General features: G+C 40.9%; 1 pseudogene; it reads left to right on the forward strand.

The window, feature by feature from the left end:
• Positions 1–467: 467 nt before the first annotated feature.
• LOC115411090 (phospholipid phosphatase-related protein type 5-like) overlaps positions 468–19,756 on the forward strand; it is a 39,302-nt pseudogene continuing 20,013 nt past the window's right edge.

Consider the following 19,756-nt stretch of genomic DNA (forward strand, 5'->3'; position numbering starts at 1 on the left):
AATGATCGTATTTTGAGGAAAATTACTGTACATATCTGATTCGGCGTTGCTCAGGACCATGTGCTTCAGTCAAACATGAGCCCAGTCGGTGTTTAGTGTGATTTGGCCCCAGGCCGCATGTTTGACACCTGTGGTCTACAGCGTATCATCTGGGGTCTTCTTTGTGATTGTCACTGCATTAATTTCATTGGATAATTGTATCCCAGAAACTTTTACACCAACCATTAGCAGGAAGACATGACACACAAAAACAGAATAAATGTTCTTCACATTCAGCAAAATGTAGACTTTAATTTTCTGGTTGATTCCTGCATCTTTGACAGATTACTCTCCTTAACGGTGCCCTGTTAATCACTGTTTTAATTGGTGTCTGAGTCCTGGATAGCACAATGTAAGTGGCATTTATCTCAAAATGCAGCTGCAAATTCTCTTGAAAAACACATTAGTAAACAGCAGCACTTTTCTTAATGAATCTGGAACTCACTACACTGTACGTTAAGACAAAAAAAAACGGCTTCACTTTTACGAGGAAGCTGACGTTAAAACCAGAGGGTACGCCAGGGCAGGGTGAGGCTGAGCAAGAGCAGCACGGAAAGCCAGGTTTACAGAGATGAACAAGTACTTCTAAGAGGTGGAGGAGTCTCCTGTGGCATCATGGCTTCAGATGAAGGGGGGGGGGGGGGTACTTGGGGAGGAGAAACAAGGAAAGGTGGACTGAACCCTTATAGACCCAGACATCCAGGACCAGACAGAACCAGAAGCATCTGCTGATCTAAACTGTTTAATACCTGTTCATCCACTAATCCTATCAGTCCATGTCTGTAACTGGAGTCAAATACAGTTCTGCATCTGGTCATGGTCATCAGAGGGGGGGGGGGGGGGCAATGTGAGACAATAAGTGAATCATCAATGTTGAAAATGGAAAGAGTTGATGTGAAAAGTGAAAAATGTGAAGAGAACCAGTGTGTGATCCAGCTGACTGTTCTTCTCCTTCTTCTCCTCCTCCTCTTCCTCCTCTTCCTCCTCCTCCTCCTCTTTCCTCTTTCTCAGGGGTCTACACCTTCGGCCTCTTCACACCGTTGACATCTTCGTTAATGCTGGTCAGGTGGTCACAGGGAACCTGGCGCCCTACTTCCTGACGGTCTGTCGGCCTAACTACTACACCTCCCTGGGCTGCCATCAGGCGCTGCGCTACATCAGCCATCAGGAGGCGTGCACGGGGAACCAGGACGACATCCTGCGCGCTCGCAAAACGTTCCCGTCCAAGGAGGCGGCGCTGAGCGTCTACGCCGCGCTCTACCTGGCTGTGAGTACATCTGCTCTGAACGGAACATGGAGGTGTCGGAGCTTTTGTTCTGGGATGCCGGCGGCTAAAATAGACTTAATTATTCAACCTGCTCGTTAGTGGAAAGCTGGAGTTCTACGAGACCGCAGCACCGCCACACTTAGCACGCTAGGATGGTGTTTTCTGTGAATACTGAATAATTCATGTATGCATTTGTTGTTTTTTTTGCCTAAACCCACATTATACACATCTGACTTCACAGTTCAGTCTTCAGGTGGGCGGTTTATACCGGTAATCATTACATCTGTAATGCCACATGGTGATTTCACAGGAAAATGCAGTGGGCTCTATAATATGTATATATACAATATAAATATATATATATATATATATATATATATATATATATATATATATGTTAGGAATGCACCGATTCCAATACAAGTATCAGGCATCGGCTTCGATACTCAGTGTGCGTACTCGTATTCGTACTTGTACAAGTAATCTGATACAAATGCACCGATACCACTTACGGCCGTGTGACATTCCAGTTCAGTGCAGCAGGTACGAGGAGGAGGAAGAATGTGTGTGGAGTGTGGAGACTTTTCAAAATAATGATGGTGATCAAAGTAAGGCTGACTGACAGTAACCGTTCAGATACAGACGCAGCGTTCTGTCCGTCCTCTGCGTACATTCATCTGTTTTCCAGCTGATGGAGGATGAGTACCCAGACACAGAATACCAGCTGGAGTACGGAGCGGTGCGGACCGCCGCCAGTGGAAGTGCAAACCAAACCTCTCACTCATTTGTCTTTTCTCTTCCTGCTGAAGCTAAACTTTTAAACCTTACAGAGAAAACGTTGTAACATTAGTATCACAGTAGTGTTCCCTCTGTCGTCTACAGGTTTGTTATTACTGACTTTCCTCTTCTTCTTCTTCTTCTTCATTAAACTTTCCTCTTTTTCATGGTATTTGTCCAGTATGGTTAATTCAGAGCGGTGCCCCCTGGTGGATTAATTAACAAACGCTCATTCCAACACATTAAATGTCAGTAGCAGCACTTTGTTCCAGTCAGACTAATGACAACGACAATAAAGCACATTTACAAAAGGAACTAACAACTGGAATGGGATTATTAAGGACTAGGATCAGTACTCGGTATCGGCAAGTACTCAAATGTAAGTACTCGTACTCATACTCAGTGTGGAAAAAAGTGGTATCGGTGCATCCCTAATACATATATATATATATATATATATATATATATATATATATATATATATAGGTCAGCCAGCAAGATGTTCATCATACATATATATATATATATATATATATATATATATATATATATATATATATATATGTATGATGAACATCTTGCTGGCTGACCTAATCCCACTTTCATCCATCCGTATCTGCCAGAAGGACATAATATCTTCAGGAGTCCAGTATGTATTAAACCATCCATGCCTCAAATAATACAATTTGTAGAAAACTTTATTTTTTTTTACTCATGGTGACAGCAGTAGTACATCAACACAGTAAGCAAAAAAACTAGTGAACAAGTGCTATAAATCTTCAGAAAAAAAAGAGAAACCTATTATGTCCAACCAGGCCTTCATGAGAATTATTAAAACAATTCAAAACAAGGACGGACTACAGGACGAAATAGAGACAAACTTTAGGAGGAGGGAAAAAAAAGCAAAGCAAAAGTAAATGCTTCAGTTTTTTTTTTAATGTTGGTCAGTGTCTGATGAAAGTCCACACTGGGATATTTAAAAAAAAAAAAAATGGAACCAAACCTTAACTCTACCTACCTTAACCTGATCAGAAATTGTTTGTTTCTTCTTTTTTTTTTTAATGATTATTTCCTTGAAAAGTTGAATTGCAGCAAAAATCTGCATAAATACAAAACACATTTTAATTTGATCCCAACAGGATCTAATGTTCTATCACAAAATGTTCCTGTGTTCAAACTGAAATTCTGTTTCAGACATTCCAGTTTCAGATCCTGTTCAAATGTTCAGATTCTATTAGTTCAGAACTAACATCAGAACAGGATTTGAGTTCAATCCCAACAAAGGAACCAACATTATTGAATAAAAGAGTGTTAAAGAAGAATAAATAAAATAGAAACAATAAAGAAAAACCAAAAAACTAAAATGAACCTCCACAATATCTGCATCCTACTATATAATACATGTTCTGTGTCTGATCCATGCTCCATCACAGGAGGCCGTTGTACAGGTTTTCCTCAGCCTTCACAGACCCGATCTCCACCAAACTCACCAAATGAATACAAACATTCCCTGACTATCTACTAGGCACAATTTTATGTCCCTATTCAAATGTTGTGAGGTATGCTGGGAGATTTTAGCCTCTGTCTACTTTGAATTCTTCATCCCTGTCGCCGTACTCCATTTTCAGAAGTGGTTCTGCAGCCGTTCATGACATTTCTACTGCGAGCAGACGGTGCTACAGTGTGAAGGCTGCAGTTCACTACCGCTGGATGAATGGAATCATACTTGACAGTAGGGATGGGAATCGTTAAGAATTTAACAATTCCGATTCCATCTTCAATTTTGCTTATCGATCCAATTCTCTTATTGATTCTCATTGGGTGAGGGAATAAAAGAGTACAAACAGGTGTGTTTGCATTAACTGTCTTTTATATTTCCATCTGCACAGAAAATAGAACATATACAGTATGAACAAATAATAAGAACAGATGACGCTGGGCCCAGTTTGGGGGGGGAGGGGGGGGGGGGTACAGTGAAAATGAAACTACAGAATCTTTACTAATTCCTCTATTGCTGCATTTCTACTTCGTGGAAACCGGTTCGACTCAGCTCGTCTTGTCTCCCGTTGTTGTGCACCTCATTTCCTTTCCCTTCTTCCCTTCAGAAACTTGTATTTGAGGAGTTACGACGTTTGTTGCCCACACCGGAACCAGAACCAGCCCAGCGTTCACTCTGCTGCTACATTCACAAGTGCCACTAAGTAGAGAATCAAATACGTGACATTCCTGTAAATGATTCACATGCTGTGGACAAATGTTTGAGCAGATTGGAGGGATTCCACCTTTAGAAGACATGGAAGCTTTGACAGTGTTCCAGTGGACCTGGTGTGGTCTGTTTGGACCTGGTGTGGTCTGTTTAGACCTGGTGTGGTCTGTTTAGACCTGCTGTGGTCTGTTTGGACCTGGTGTGGTCTGTTTAGACCTGGTGTGGTCTGTTTAGGACCTGCTGTGGTCTGTTTGGACCTGGTGTGGTCTGTTTGGACCTGCTGTGGTCTGTTTGGACCTGGTGTGGGCTGTTTGGACCTGGTGCGGTCTGTTTGGACCTGGTGTGGTCTGTTTGGACCTGGTGTGGTCTGTTTAGACCTGGTGTGGTCTGTTTAGACCTGCTGTGGTCTTTTGGACCTGGTGTGGTCTGTTTGGACCTGCTGTGGTCTGTTTGGACCTGGTGTGGTCTGTTTGGACCTGGTGCGGTCTGTTTGGACCTGGTGTGGTCTGTTTGGACCTGGTGTGGTCTGTTTAGACCTGGTGTGGTCTGTTTAGACCTGCTGTGGTCTGTTTGGACCTGGTGTGGTCTGTTTGGACCTGCTGTGGTCTGTTTGGACCTGCTGTGGTCTGTTTGGACCTGGTGTGGTCTGTTTAGACCTGGTGTGGTCTGTTTGGACCTGCTGTGGTCTGTTTGGACCTGGTGTGGTCTGTTTGGACCTGGTGCGGTCTGTTTGGACCTGGTGTGGTCTGTTTGGACCTGGTGTGGTCTGTTTAGACCTGGTGTGGTCTGTTTAGACCTGCTGTGGTCTGTTTGGACCTGGTGTGGTCTGTTTGGACCTGCTGTGGTCTGTTTGGACCTGGTGTGGTCTGTTTGGACCTGGTGCGGTCTGTTTGGACCTGGTGTGGTCTGTTTGGACCTGGTGTGGTCTGTTTAGACCTGGTGTGGTCTGTTTAGACCTGCTGTGGTCTGTTTGGACCTGGTGTGGTCTGTTGGACCTGCTGTGGTCTGTTTGGACCTGCTGTGGTCTGTTTGGACCTGGTGTGGTCTGTTTAGACCTGGTGTGGTCTGTTTGGACCTGGTGCGGTCTGTTTGGACCTGGTGTGGTCTGTTTAGACCTGGTGTGGTCTGTGTAGACCTGGTGTGGTCTGTTTAGACCTGGTGTGGTCTGTTTGGACCGTTTCTGCCTCAACACCATGTTGTCTTCGTTCTGACCAAAACAATGCAGCGTACGTGTGATGTCATCGCGCATGCACAATGAAGGCGGAATCGATGAGCAGAATCGTTAAGCAGGCAGGCAAATGATTCCAAGGAATCAAGCTACCGGGAACCGGTTCTCGATTCCCATCCCTACTTGACAGACCAAACACATACATGCTCTTCCCTTCATGCCTCACACGTTGGCTCTAATTCTGACCTGCACAATGCAGGATTAAATGGTAGTTTACAAATGGATAGTGGAGGCAGACAACTTCTACTTATCATGCTATTGTACAATGGCACCACGAGAACAATGGCACTAGTTTGAATAAATACCTAAAAATACCCATACAGTACTTTTTAATATCGATACAGTATTGTGAAATGAAGTATCACAATATATTGCAGAGCTGGTATTTTCTAAAAGCCCTAATTAGCGGTGCATAATGCTGTTTTAAACGGACTTGAATGTGTGTGAATGTTGTGACTGAGGTGCAGAGCTAAGGAAAGTGATCTGCGTCGGACTAATTCTATTTTCTCCTTTTGTGCTGCCAGCGCTGTAGCTGCCAAGGCAGATTAGAACGGCAGGAAGTCAGCCCAAGTTAGCATTTTCCATCCCAGATTTCACTCCCAAGTGTGTCTTCACTGGAGGCGGGACAATGACAGCGATAGTGTATATTTATGCAAATCACATCAGCCCAAACTGGGTTTTTTTTATTTTTTTGAGCACAAACTGCTGCTCCATCAGTTTTATAGCAGCTGGCTCAGCTGTTGGAACAGACACAGATACTTTTATTCAGTCCGAGAAAGGAAGACGAGTCCCAGGACGGATTCAGCGTCTGTCGGATTCAACAAACGGAGCCATAATCGGTTCAAAACGGAAGGAAACGTCAGCGATGGAAACCCAGGACTCACAAAGGCTCTGAGAACCTTCACTAAGGAACTGCTAAGAAGTGAACCATTCTGATTCCACATGTACAGAAAAGAGAACATATACAGAAAATAGAACATATACAGAAAATAGAACATATACAGTAAATAGAACATATACAGAAAATAGAACATATACAGAAAAAAGAACATGTACAGAAAATAGAACATATACAGTAAATAGAACATATACAGTAAATAGAACATATACAGAAAATAGAACATATGCAGAAAATAGAACATATACAGAAAAAAGAACATGTACAGAAAAGAGAACATATACAGAAAAAAGAACATATACAGAAAATAGAACATATACAGAAAATAGAACATATACAGAAAAAAGAACATATACAGAAAATAGAACATATGCAGAAAATAGAACAGATACAGAAAAAAGAACATGTACAGAAATAGAACATATACAGAAAAAAAGAACATGTTACAGAAAATAGAACATATACAGAAAATAGAACAGATACAGAAAAAAGAACATGTACAGAAAATAGAACATATACAGAAAAAAAGAACATATACAGAAAAAAGAACATATGCAGAAAATAGAACATATACAGAAAATACAACATATACAGAAAAAAGAACATGTACAGAAAATAGAACATATACAGAAAATAGAACATATACAGAAAAAAGAACATGTACAGAAAATAGAACATATACAGAAAAAAGAACATATGCAGAAAATAGAACATGTACAGAAAATAGAACATATACAGAAAATACCGTACAGTGAAAGTGAAACTTCAGACACTTTCCTAATTCCTCTGTCTCCTGCTGTTGTGCACCTCATTCCTTTCCTCTACCTTCAGAAACTTTTATTTGAGGGGCCAGTAAAATAATAACAGAATAACATATAAATAATGACAACTCCAACTTTTTGTCTTGTTTAGTGCAACCCCCCCCCACCCCCCCCCCATTAAATTATGAAAATACTTACTTTTATAAACTACCCAAACAAAAAAAGATGTGAATAACCTCAAAAAACTGAAATTTTCTTAAGAAAAAATAAATTCAATTTTAACAATCTTCTTCCTCCACTTCTCATTAGTCCATGTGCGTTCTGGATCAGATCTCCAAAGACACTAAACACTGAGGAACAGGAAGAAAAGAGTTCAAACTGGACTGAATTTAATACAGACATTTCAGGTTGGGCACATTTGTTCAGGTTTAGTCACATTTTATTGCTACAGGAGAGTTGTAAAGTAAATATTTTCATGATTTAATGTTATTTTTTTGGACTAAAACAAAGAAAAAAAAAAGAAGTTGTCTTTATTTATAGACATAATGTATGGAGAGAAATTTGTTTCTTTATTCTTCAATTAAAAAGAACAGATTTGCAAACAAAAAAGATTTGAGAGCAAAAGGCAAAGTGGCAATGAAAAAAACAACAGATCATGTTGCTTATAAATCAGTCCCTCATTGCTTGTGAGTTAAAAACTTTGCTTGAGACTTCAAAAGTTTTGCTTGCGAATTGAACTGCACTTAATGGGCGGGGCCTCTGCTCAAGCTGTGAATGTACAGGCTGTAAACGACAATATGTAGTGTAATCCATTACTTATGGGACACATTTCAATTCAGCTCAGCAGACTATCAACTGAACTCCAAGTGACAGTGAACACAACAGAGAGTGGATTTAACATGGAAGCTGGAGGCCAGGTCAAACCCACCAATAGAAACTCTTCTGTCATCCATCGGCGTAGGCCACGCCCTTTAAAGCGCAGTTACATTCGCAAGCAAAACTTTTTTTTTTGCGATATATTTTATTGATTTCACAAAACAACAAACAATGACAACCACAGCACAGATACAGCCAAACCACAAAAGAAAACAACGATTCACATACATAAACTGCACAGATAGCTTATATAAATTTACACTGGGGTATACACAGGAGGAATAAAGAGAATAAAAATATTCTATGACCTTATTAGTGAAGACAAAATATGGCGCCCTTTCTTCAACAAGTCCGCAGTAATCGTCGGGAAGGTCATTCAGGAAGGGATGCCAGACATTATAAACAAGTGTCATTGCCCTTTAGTGTAGCACTGAGGCGCTCCATAGGAAAGCAAGAAGACGTTTGAATTTGCAAACAAAGAGTGATTTTCAAGCAAAACTTTTGAAGTCTCAAGTAAAAGTTTTTAACTCACAAGCAAAGAGGACTGATTTATAAACAAAATGATCTGTTTTTTTTTTATTGCCACTTAGCGGCCTTACCTGTGCGAGTTTAGAGACGATTTCCTCACTCGTGCGACTCTTTCTGGGATCGGGGCCGATGTGCCTCTAATCGTGTTGGTCGTGCTTGGTGCAGTGTACATGGGGTAAGGAGAAGCGATTAGCACCTCACCACCACCTCACGACCAGACAAATCGGGTGTTCGCAAGGAAAACGGAGCTGTTTGAAATCCTGCTCGCTCCTCGTGAGTGTATCGTACTGTCAAAGCAGTGCCACGAACCGATTGTGCCTCAAATTCTCACACTGTGCATGCGCGAACACAGACGCGTACAGTAGCGTACAAGCTAACAGTAGCTGGCTATAGGTCTAGTGCAGTTGGCTGTTGCAGCTTACCGCTAGTTCCTGGATGACAGCCCATACTGTCCACGTCTGGACAAACCAATGCCTGCACCGAACACAATCGTTGTCTTTTCTTCTTTTTGATTCCTCACAGATAATGGCACATAATACCAAAGCAGCTCGTTGGTTTTGTTTTAGCACTACCATTTCGGGACTCACGCCAATGCCAATCGTCTATGCACTTTACGGATTCTGTGGTATTTTAACGTTGTATTTCCGGATACAACACTCAAACGTGTTGTGCGTCCTGTGGTGGTATGGTCCTACAGTGTGAGCAGATCAGGTCGCATACGAGCGTCGGTCCATGCAGTGTGAGAACAGGAATCGTGAACCTGACTGTACGACTGATTCGCACAGTTTGAGATGGAGCTGCGTGCAACGATCGAAATAATCGCACAGTGTATGGCCGCCTTTACTGTCTTTTGCTCTCAAATCTCTTTTTTGGTTGCAAATCTATTCCTTTTAATTGCAAATCCGTTCTTTCTGATTGATGAATAAATAAACAAATTTCTCTCCATAATGTAATATTATTTTTTTCCCCATCAAACCCAGTAGTAAATCTGCAGTCATTCTTTTTTGTCGGTTCTTCTACTGTTCTTATTTGACTGTAGATTCATCCCAGGGGTCGGACTGGAACCTTTGGGGGGGGACGCATTTGGGCCCCGGGACGCATGTTTGAGACCCCTGTTGTAAACTCTGAAATGCAGCTGTTTTCAGTCGTGTGATTCACTGTAGACTTTTTACTCTACACACCACACATAAATCCTCCCTTTTCCAGAAAAGACTGTGATTGTTTGTCAACGTTGCCCATGAGCGCAGAATGCACGCCCTTTGGACACTCAGCCGCTCCTGCACGGAGGGAGCTGATTGGCTGGGTTATCTAGGTCATTTAGTGAAGGCTGCTGTACGTGTGGAGCTCTGCACATACAGTCCAAGAACACACACACACACACACACACACACACACGTCTGCAGCCGAGAGGAGATGATGATGATTGCGCTCTTCAAACTGCCTTTGTCTCAGTCATACAGCGCGCCAGGGCCGAACATCCATCCAACAGCCGCACAACGCACGGCTTTATCCAGACGAGGCTGTAATTAGCCCGTTCACATGCTAATCGAACACAAACGTCTCTGCTCACAGTCACTTCCTTTGGTGTTTTTGGGCCTGAGTCCATGTTGCAAAGCGGGTCATCTTTAACTGCACCCAGAAGCAACTGTCCATGGACCCTTTCAACATGAACCGTCTGAATGATGCAGAGCGCTGGGGCTACACTGGTGGGTCTCAAACCTGTTTTCAGGGGTCATGGACCTTTGGGCAAAATTAATTTTTTTTGTTTTTTTTTTTAACTGTTAAAGTCCTTCTGCTCCACCTTTAAATCTGCATGACCCAGGGCCTGTTCTCATTTTTACACCGTCCATGTCTCCAGTCCCAGTGTGTTCAGTTTTTATTCCCTCCACCAAGGAACGGCGCAGGTTATGTTTTCAGCGGGGTTTGTCTGTTAGCAAGATAACTCAAAAAGTTATGGAAGGATCTGGATGAAATTTTCAGGAAATGTTGAAACTGGCAAGGAAGAAATGATTAAATTTTGGTGGTGATCGGGGGGGGGGGGGGGTCTGCACTCTCCAAGTGCCTTTCTAGTGCTGCTATTATTTTACTTGCTAATTCATCCTGCGGGCCAGACCGGACCCTGTGTTGGGCCAGTTTTGGTCCCGGGCCTCATGTTTGACACCTGTGGGTTAATGTGTGAAGGCTCGTGGACCTGAAGACGAACTGCTCCCACTCGTCTCCCAGGTCCAATGTTTCATGTCACACTCTCCATTTAGCTGACAAGCCTCTGATAGAGTGAGCATGCCCAGAGCTGCTAATGTCTGACAGCCAATAAGAAATATGGGTGGGAACATGGACCCGCCCACCAAGCAACTGCACTGGGCTATTAAGGCGAACCTAGACGACCTGGACAGGTCAAAGGTCAAACCAGGGCCAGAACAGAGGCATAAAACATACTCCTACTACGGCTGTGTGTGTGTGTGTGTGTGTGTGTGTGTGTGTGTGTGCGCATGTGTTCTGTGTGTGTGTGTGTGTGCGTGTGTTGTGTGTGTGTGGTGTGTGTGCATATGTTCTGTGTGTGCATGTGTTCTGTGTGTGTGTACATGTGTTCCGTGTGTATGTGTGTGTATGTGTTCTGTGTGTGTGTGTGCATGTGTTCCATGTGTGTGTGTGTGTGCATGTGTTCTGTGTGTGTGTGTGCATGTGTTCCATGTGTGTGTGTGTGTGCATATGTTCTGTGTGTGTGTGTGTATGTGTTCTGTGTGTGTGTGTGTGTGCATGTGTTCCATGTGTGTGTGTGCATATGTTCTGTGTGTGTGTGCATGTGTTCTGTGTGTGTGTGTGCATGTGTTCCGTGTGTGTGTGTTGTTTCTGTGTGTGTGTGCATGTGTTCTGTGTGTGTTCCGTGTGTGTTCCATATGTGTGTGCGTGTTTTGTGTGTGTGCATGTGCGTGTGTGTTCCATGTGTATGTGTGCATGTGTTGTGTGAGTGTGTTCTGTGTGTGTGTGCATGTTCCGTGTGTATGTGTGTGCATGTGTGTGTTTCAAGTGTGTGTTTCGTGTGTGTTCTGTGTGTGTATGTGTTCTGTGTGTGTGTGTGCATGTGAGTGTTGTTCTGTGTGTGGTGCATGTGTGTGCGTGTTCCGTGTGTTGTGTGTGTGCATGTGTGTGTTTCAAGTGTGTGTTCCGTGTGTGTGTGTGTTCTGTGTGTGTGTGTGTGCGTGTGTGAGTGTGTTCTGTGTGTGTGTGTGTGTGTATGTGTTCCGTGTGTGTGTGCATATGTGTTCCGTGTGTGTGTTTGTGTGTGTTCAGTGTGTGTGTTCCCTCTGTGTGTGTTCTGTGTGTATGTGTATGTCTAACTCTATAAATGATAGTTTGTGACAGCTCATAAACCACTAAGACTTGAAGGAAGAATTCACCTTGACCCAGTAAAGGACAAGGACACACACACACACAGCATGAACACAGTCCAACATGATAATATCTGGAAGACAAACATGAATCATGAGTCTGGTTAGAGCTCAGATGTGCATAGATACAGATGTGTGGAGTTCAAAGGAAAACTGAATTTGTATTTTTATATTGTAACAGTCAGAACTGCACAGATGAATGTATATAAAATACAACATAGTTAACCCCCCCCCCCCACACACACACACTCTGACAGAGTCCCAACCCTGATGCACCTCATACTCCAACAAAAATATATAAACATACACATCCAAAATGAATACAGACAATACAATTAATTCATTAAAATTATATATATAGTTTTTACATCTGTACTTCTGAATAAATTCCATCCTCGGGTATGTGTGTGTGGGGGGGGGGGGGGACACCCACCCTGCTGTAAATCCCATCAGGTTGTGTCAGGTTTCTTCCTCCTGCTACAAAAATCACTGACACTAACGTTCACCTGAACCCAACGGTCACAGTCGGAGAATTCACAAACATCCACATGCACTGGGGCGCCGTAAAGGGGGGGGGTGCATGGCAAATTTATGGGGCCCAACATTTGTGTGTGGGGGGGCCATAGAGCAGTGGAGGGGGTCCAGTGGATACAGGTCAGAAGGTGTGAACATGTGGTGTAAGATCTGCTGAATAATAGAGGAAGAGAAGCAGGAGATGGACGATGAAAGGATGGAAAGGTTCACTTCTGTTTCACACCAGTTAGTCACCCCACATATATGTCTGCCCCCCCCCGACAAATTGCACCCTGTATATATCCTTAGATACAATGACAAATTGTTTGTGTCCATCTTTTTAATACATAATAAGACAGGCTGCCACATTACATCAAGTTTGACTGCACTGCCTCGTGGTATATAATAATAATAATAATAATTATAATTATAATAATAATAATAATAATAATAATAATAATGATGATGATGATGATACTAATAACAATCATAATAATGATAATAATAATAGTGATGATGATGATAATAATAATGATGATGATGATAATGATGATGATAATAATAATAATAATAATAATAATAATAATAATAATAATAATAATAATAATAATAATAATGATGATGATGATAATGATAATAACAATAATAATAATAATGATTATGATGATATAATATTAATAATAATGATGATGATAATAATAATAAGCATAATAATTATTATGATGATAATAATAATCATCATCATCAGAAGGTAATAATAATGATAATCTTATTTTCTCTCATGTCAGATAGTCATAAGGTCTGTAATCCACGGGTTGAATGTCAGAGTATTTCTGTCTTTTACTTATTTATTTATTTTTCGGTTTTCCATTTCAGTAGAATGAGTCTTCGTGCACATTTTTCACCAAACCTTTACTAAATCAGGCCCTTGGTAACATCATAATGATTGAACTAGGTGGAAAAAGGCCAATCCGTGAATAAACGCAGACTGGATTGCACAGAAATGGCATCATGGTGTTTGAAGTTTCGTGTGTGACGTTGACACTTTGCTTTGCTCAGTGGTCTGATGGGACACTTTTACTCCAGACGACTGTCCAAGGGTCTGGACTAAACATGTGGACCGCTTCCATTTATGGACAGATTCTGTGCACACAGATGCAACTACCCAGCAGCGTTTCAGTCCAGCAGGTGATCAGAGGAGATAAAGGTTATGAATGATAAATATGTTTGGGTATTTTAAACCCAGATTGAATTTATCTGGAATGCAGAGAGAGAAAGGAGAGCAGAAAAAAAAAGCAGCTCAGCCGGGAATAAACACTGTGCTGCTCAACATGCAGTGCACAGCGAAAACCGCCTGTTTGCTTTTATATATAATGAATGAAAAGACCATGAGGCAACAGTAACTATGCATCAGCAGCACAAGCAGCAACAATAACACCAACAAGAATCAAAAATCTAATGCAGGGCTCTCAAACTCATGTTCTTTCAGGTTCCACATTCAGCCTGATTTGATCTGCAGTGGACCGAACCAGTCAAATAATAACAGAATAACCGATAAATAATGACAACTACAACTTTTTGTCTGTGTTTTAGTGCAAAAAAACATTAAATTATGAAAATACTTACTTTTATAAACTATCCAAACAAAAAAAATGTGAAGAACCTGGAAAAACTGAAATTTATTGAGAAAAATCAGTGCAATTTTAACAATATTCTGCCTCAACTTATCATTTCTACATGTGGGTTTTTTTGCACTAAAACAAAGAAAAAATTAGAAGTTGTTAATTCTACATTTTTTGCTTAATTCAAGATTTTTTGCAAAATTTGAGAATTTTTTTTAGCTCAATTCAATATTTTTTTAGTTAATTGAAGATTTTTTTTTTTTTTGCCGTAATTCAATGTTTTTACTTGATTGAAGTTTTTTTTTTTACTTCATTGAAGATTTTTTTTTTGTGTCTTAATTCAAGGTTTTTTTTTCATAATTTAATGTTATTTTTTGCAATAAAACAAAAACAAAAATGTGAAATTGTCATTATTTAATGAAATGAATAACCTGGAAAAAAAAAAAGAAATTTCTTGAGAAAAATCAGTGCAATTTTAACAATATTCTGCCTCAGCTTCTCATTAGTCCATGTGCATTCTGGATCAGATCTACAAAGACACTACACACTGAGGAACGGGAAGAAAAGAGTTCAAATTGGGCTGAATTTTCTTTAGACATTTCAGGTTGTTCATATTTGTTCAGGTTATTCACATTTTATTGTTACAGGAGAGTTTGGAAATGTCAATATTTTCATAATTTAATGTTTTGTTTTTTTTGCACTAAAACAAAGACAAAAATTTGAAGTTGTTAATTCAAGATTTTTTTTTTTTTTTTTGCTTAAATTCAAGAATTTTTTTTTTTAAATTTAATTCAAGATTTTTTTTTTATATTATTTTTTCTTAAATCTAGATTTTTTCCTTAATTCAAGCAGTTTTTTTTTTTTTTTTTTTGGCTTAATTCAATTCCAGACTGTGGAATTTTTGCACTTGGCAAATTCATCCCAGGGTCAGATTGGAACCTTTAGTGGGACGCATTTGGCCCCCAGGACGCATGTTTGACACCCCTGGTATAATAGTTTTGGATTTTTCATTACCTCGGACCTTTGCTTGTTTATCTGTTAGCAAGATAACTCAAAAGTTATCGATGGATTTTCATGAAATTTTCAGTAAATGTTGATACTGGCACAAGGAAGAAATGATTAAATTTTGATGGCGATTGGGGGGGGGGGGGGGCAGATTTGTGTTGGCGGAGGTCTGCGCCCTCAGACTGCTTTTCTAGTTGTAGTTTAGTTTTATTTAGTTTTGACTTTTGTCTTCTAATTCAGTTAGTTTTGATTAGTTTTAGAGCAGGTTTGCTAGTTTTTATTAGTTTCATTTTTCTCTAAATGCTTAGTTTTAGTATTAATTTAGTTTTGTCATGTCTTTTCTCTTTCTCCGTCGTATTCAAATAAATCTCATACAGAACAAAACATTTAGACAGACAGAATATTGTTAAAATTCTACTTACTTTTCTGAAGACATTTCAGGTTGTTCATATTCGTTCGGGTTATTCACTTTTTTTTTTTTTTTTTTTGCTGCTGTGTGTGTGAAACTTAGCTTTGGATGTTCGACTCCCAGCTTCACTCATGAGTCCTCCACAATATTCTCTGCATGCAGCCATTTTACACTGCAACCGGAGGAAAAAAAAATACAGAAATAAATCCTCTCATAATCAAAACGGATGACGAAAGAAAATGAATTGCAGAGAGAGGAATGGAAAACATTTGATCTGGCCTGGAGGAGATTGTGCACTCTAATGAAAAATACAATTATGGCCCTGGGAGGGAGGCTGTCTGCTTGCCTGAACGCCACAGATTAGTGATAGAGCCAAACATAGAGACATGTTTCCTCTGCTCTATATTTATCTGCCTCCCTCCCCCTCCCCCACTCCATCTTCTCCAAGGTTTGGTATCATGGCACTATAATGAGGCCAGATTGGATATTAACATGCATGATCAATGGCTGTTGTTAAGGAAATGGCTGTAAATAATGTGGAGGAAACGGCAGCATTCCACAACTGACGATCCAAACAGGCTTATTTCAATCAAGAGATACTGAAAGTGGAGGGGAAATGAGAACATTTGCAATAACGCTTAATTTATTTGCAAATGAAAGGAATCGACCTTGGAGCGTCGATCTCAACAGGAAGGAGAAATAATACCTCCGTAGAACTTGGGGGGGGGGGGTCTGTACATTGAGTGTTTTCATTTTTCCTTCCTATATTTTAAGACAAATATCTACACTTTCTACTCTTCATGGATGGATGGATGGATGATTAATGGATGGATGGATGGAGGGATGATGGATGACAGTGGATGGATGGATGGATGGTGGGTGGATGAATGATTAATGGATGGATGGATGGAGGGATAGATGGATGGATGGAGGGATAGATGGATGGATGATGGATGGATGCCCAAACAGGGGTATGCACAGAGGGGGGAGGGACAAATGTCAGTTGAGTTTGATTGGACATATCACCGTTCAATCATGTCGATGGGGTCGGTTAAAATGATGGATGGTGTTTTTCAGTCCTGTCTGTTCCACAGTTGACTAGAGTTTTTTTTTAATTTTTGTGTTAAAGCATTAATTAATTAGTTGTAATTGGGTGTGAAGGGGATTTTTAGACATATAGTCCAAATGCTCAGGGTAAACATGTCCCCCCCCCACCCCCCAAACTCCTCCTACTTTAGCTGCTGTCACTCCTCATCTCTGAACACTTACGCTCTGTATTTACAGTTCAGTTCAGATACTGGATTTTCCCAGGGTGCACTGCGGCTGCACAGATCTGCCTCATGCACACATTAGTCTGATGACGGCGCATTATTTCCTGCGGTTCCTGTGAGGCCCAGTGGTCGTTCAGAAGGAGAACTGCTGCAGGCTCGATCTGACCCCATGATGCCAGATGTGGACTTCCTTTTCCGGCTCATATGACTTCCTCTTTTTTTTTTACGCTCTGTGAGGTTCCTCTGTCTTTTTGTTTGGTTCTGATCTGTTCATTTCCTGTCGTTCAGGGATGTCAAACTCATTTTTTTCCAGGTTCCACATTCAGCACAGTTGTCCAAATGTCCCATTTGCTCAGGTCATTGTTCGTCTTGGTTCTTTGAGGTTCAACTGGACTAGTTTGGCTCTTTTGAAGTTAAACTAGGTTTTTCTTTCATCGTTTCGAGTTTATTATGTTCTTATTGTTTAGATCTGATTGGTCTGAATGTGGAAACTGAACTAAATGGATTGGTCACATCTTCAGTGTCATTTTTGGATTTGGTAAATCCATCCCACAGGCCGGTTTTGGACCCTTTGACGGGCCATTTTGGACCATTTGGTTTGGACCCTTTGGCGGTTGGTTCTGACCCTTTGGCGGGCCAGTTTGCACGCTTTGGTGTTCAGTTTTGGACCCTTTAGTGGCTGGTTTCCAGACCCTTTAGCAGGCCAGTTTTGGCCCATTGGGCATGCTGGTTTCAGACCCCTTGGGGCCTGGTTTTGGACCCTTTGGTGGGCCGGTTTTGGCCCCCGGGCCGCCTGTTTGACCCCCCCTGCTCTGTTTCTTCGTGTCCACCTTCACCTCCTCCTCTCTTCTGTTTCTTGCTCGCATCCTCCTCTTCCTTCTCTGACTTTCCTCTGCATCTTTTCCTTACCCTGTACCTTTTTCTGGTCTTTTTGTGTTTCTCCTCTTCTTCCATATTCTAATTTTCTGGTAGTGGGTCTGCCACTTCTGTAAAAGCAGGAGAGAAAATAGAAAGCCGCCCCTGAGGAAATACTGAACATCTCAGTTCGTATTTACACACAGTCACAGCTGTCTGGTGGCGTTTCACCACACAGCCGTTAATAAAACATTAGGAGCGCGGGAAGGAAATTTCAGAATATTTTTTAAAAGTTAAACTAGGAATAATGGCAGATGTATTTTTTTTTTTACATTTGCTGTCAGGAGAGCGTTGCGCCTGTGTGGAATGTTTTTACCTCCATAATCGTGGTCGACACAGGCAGAATGAGTTCAGAGTTGACTTTCGTCAAACCACATCTTTCTCACTGATGCTGCTTTTATGAGTCACACTTCATAAACTTTACGTCAGCTGCCAAAAGAACCAACTAATCACGTGTTTTCCCAAATGTATGCTGCCAACAGACGCTTTTATTGTGCAACGGCTCATTGACCAGTGTTTTTGTCTTTTGAGGAGTAAAACAGTCATTAACACTGGTGAGTGTTACTTGTTTACCTGCACATGGGTGCTTTGGCTTATGTACTGTACAGAGGGTCTGCACGTGACGTTACCACTAGTGAAAGTCACTGCAGTTCCGCCCACTGAAGCCCTGTTAGAAGACCCTGACCGGCCCCCATGAGGTCATTACCAAATTAGAAGTCAGTGCAAGAATGTCATTGTAGATGCAACAAATTCAACAGCCACTGCTTTTATTTTGAAGGATCTGCTAAATTACTGTTCTTTTTGTGCGTACTTTCCGTCCTTAGCATCAGGTTAATGCACTGTTTGGTTTGTTGTTCAGTTTCAGCCCATGAAGACGTCAGCTACACCAAAAAAAAACAGACTGATTCAGTAAGCAGCGTTTTTTACCAGACATAGACTTGTATGTGTTTCTTCACTGAAGTCAGAGGGAAAGACAAAAGAACAGGCATATGCAGACGAAGAAAGCTGGATGCAGTTCTTGTTTTTCATGTAAAGTTATGTGGAGCTGGTTTGCACATTTTGTTGCACATTCTGTTTGTGAATACTCATTAAAAGTTGTATAGAGGGTCTGCACGTGACGTCAGCGCTAGCAGAAGTCACCGCGGTTCCGCCCACTGAGTGTCAGAAAGAGGGAGATGAGTGACAGCGTCGGCTTCAATCCTGTCTAAACTGAAGAACAATTTGAATAAAAAATGGGGCAGAGCTGTTGTGAGATTGATTGTATTAACAGATTTGAAAAGCAGTAGGAGCTATCGTTTTACAGACACCGAAAGACAAAGAAAAGAGAAGATGGATCCACAAATCCAGGAAACCAAACCTAGATCTGTGGATCCTGTTTGGTGTCAGCTAACATTCACTGATGCTGTTTTTTTGGGTCCAATCAGACCTGAAATGACCTATTGTTTTGGCTAACATTACTTCTTAGTGCAGCTCTTGGTTCATGATCACATCTTCATGGTTTTTGTCTCATTTTGTGATTCTGAACCTTGTGCTACTACATGATTAGTAAACTAACTGAAACTGAGGCTAACCTAGTTTTACAAATACGGGGAACTGGAGAATAAAGCTACAAATGGAGTATTAGGACCACAAGAGAAATAAAACACTGGTCACTACGAGTATAAAGTCATAAAATATCGATATAAAACCTGTAATTTTATGAGAATAAAGTCAAATACAAAAAGAATCACAATGTTATGAGAATAAAGTCGTAGTTATAAAAAAAAAAAAAAATCATAATTTAACAAAAATGTCATTTGTTTGAGATTAAAGTTGTCATATTCCCACAATAAGGCCATAATATTACCAGAATAATGTGGTAATTTAAAAAGAGGTGTATAAATCTGCTAATTTCCCAGAATCCAGTGGTGCCCTGCTGGTCCACAGCAGTAGTATCTGTGTTGGATAAAGTACTTGATCTGAACTAGACTCAGTAAATCTGCTCAGTCCCAGTAGATCATGCATAGATTCACTGAGGTCAGTCCACGCTTGACTGGAAATGACCTTTGGATC

This window comes from Sphaeramia orbicularis, chromosome 20 (genome assembly GCF_902148855.1).
Source record: "Sphaeramia orbicularis chromosome 20, fSphaOr1.1, whole genome shotgun sequence".
NCBI lineage: Eukaryota > Metazoa > Chordata > Actinopteri > Kurtiformes > Apogonidae > Sphaeramia > Sphaeramia orbicularis.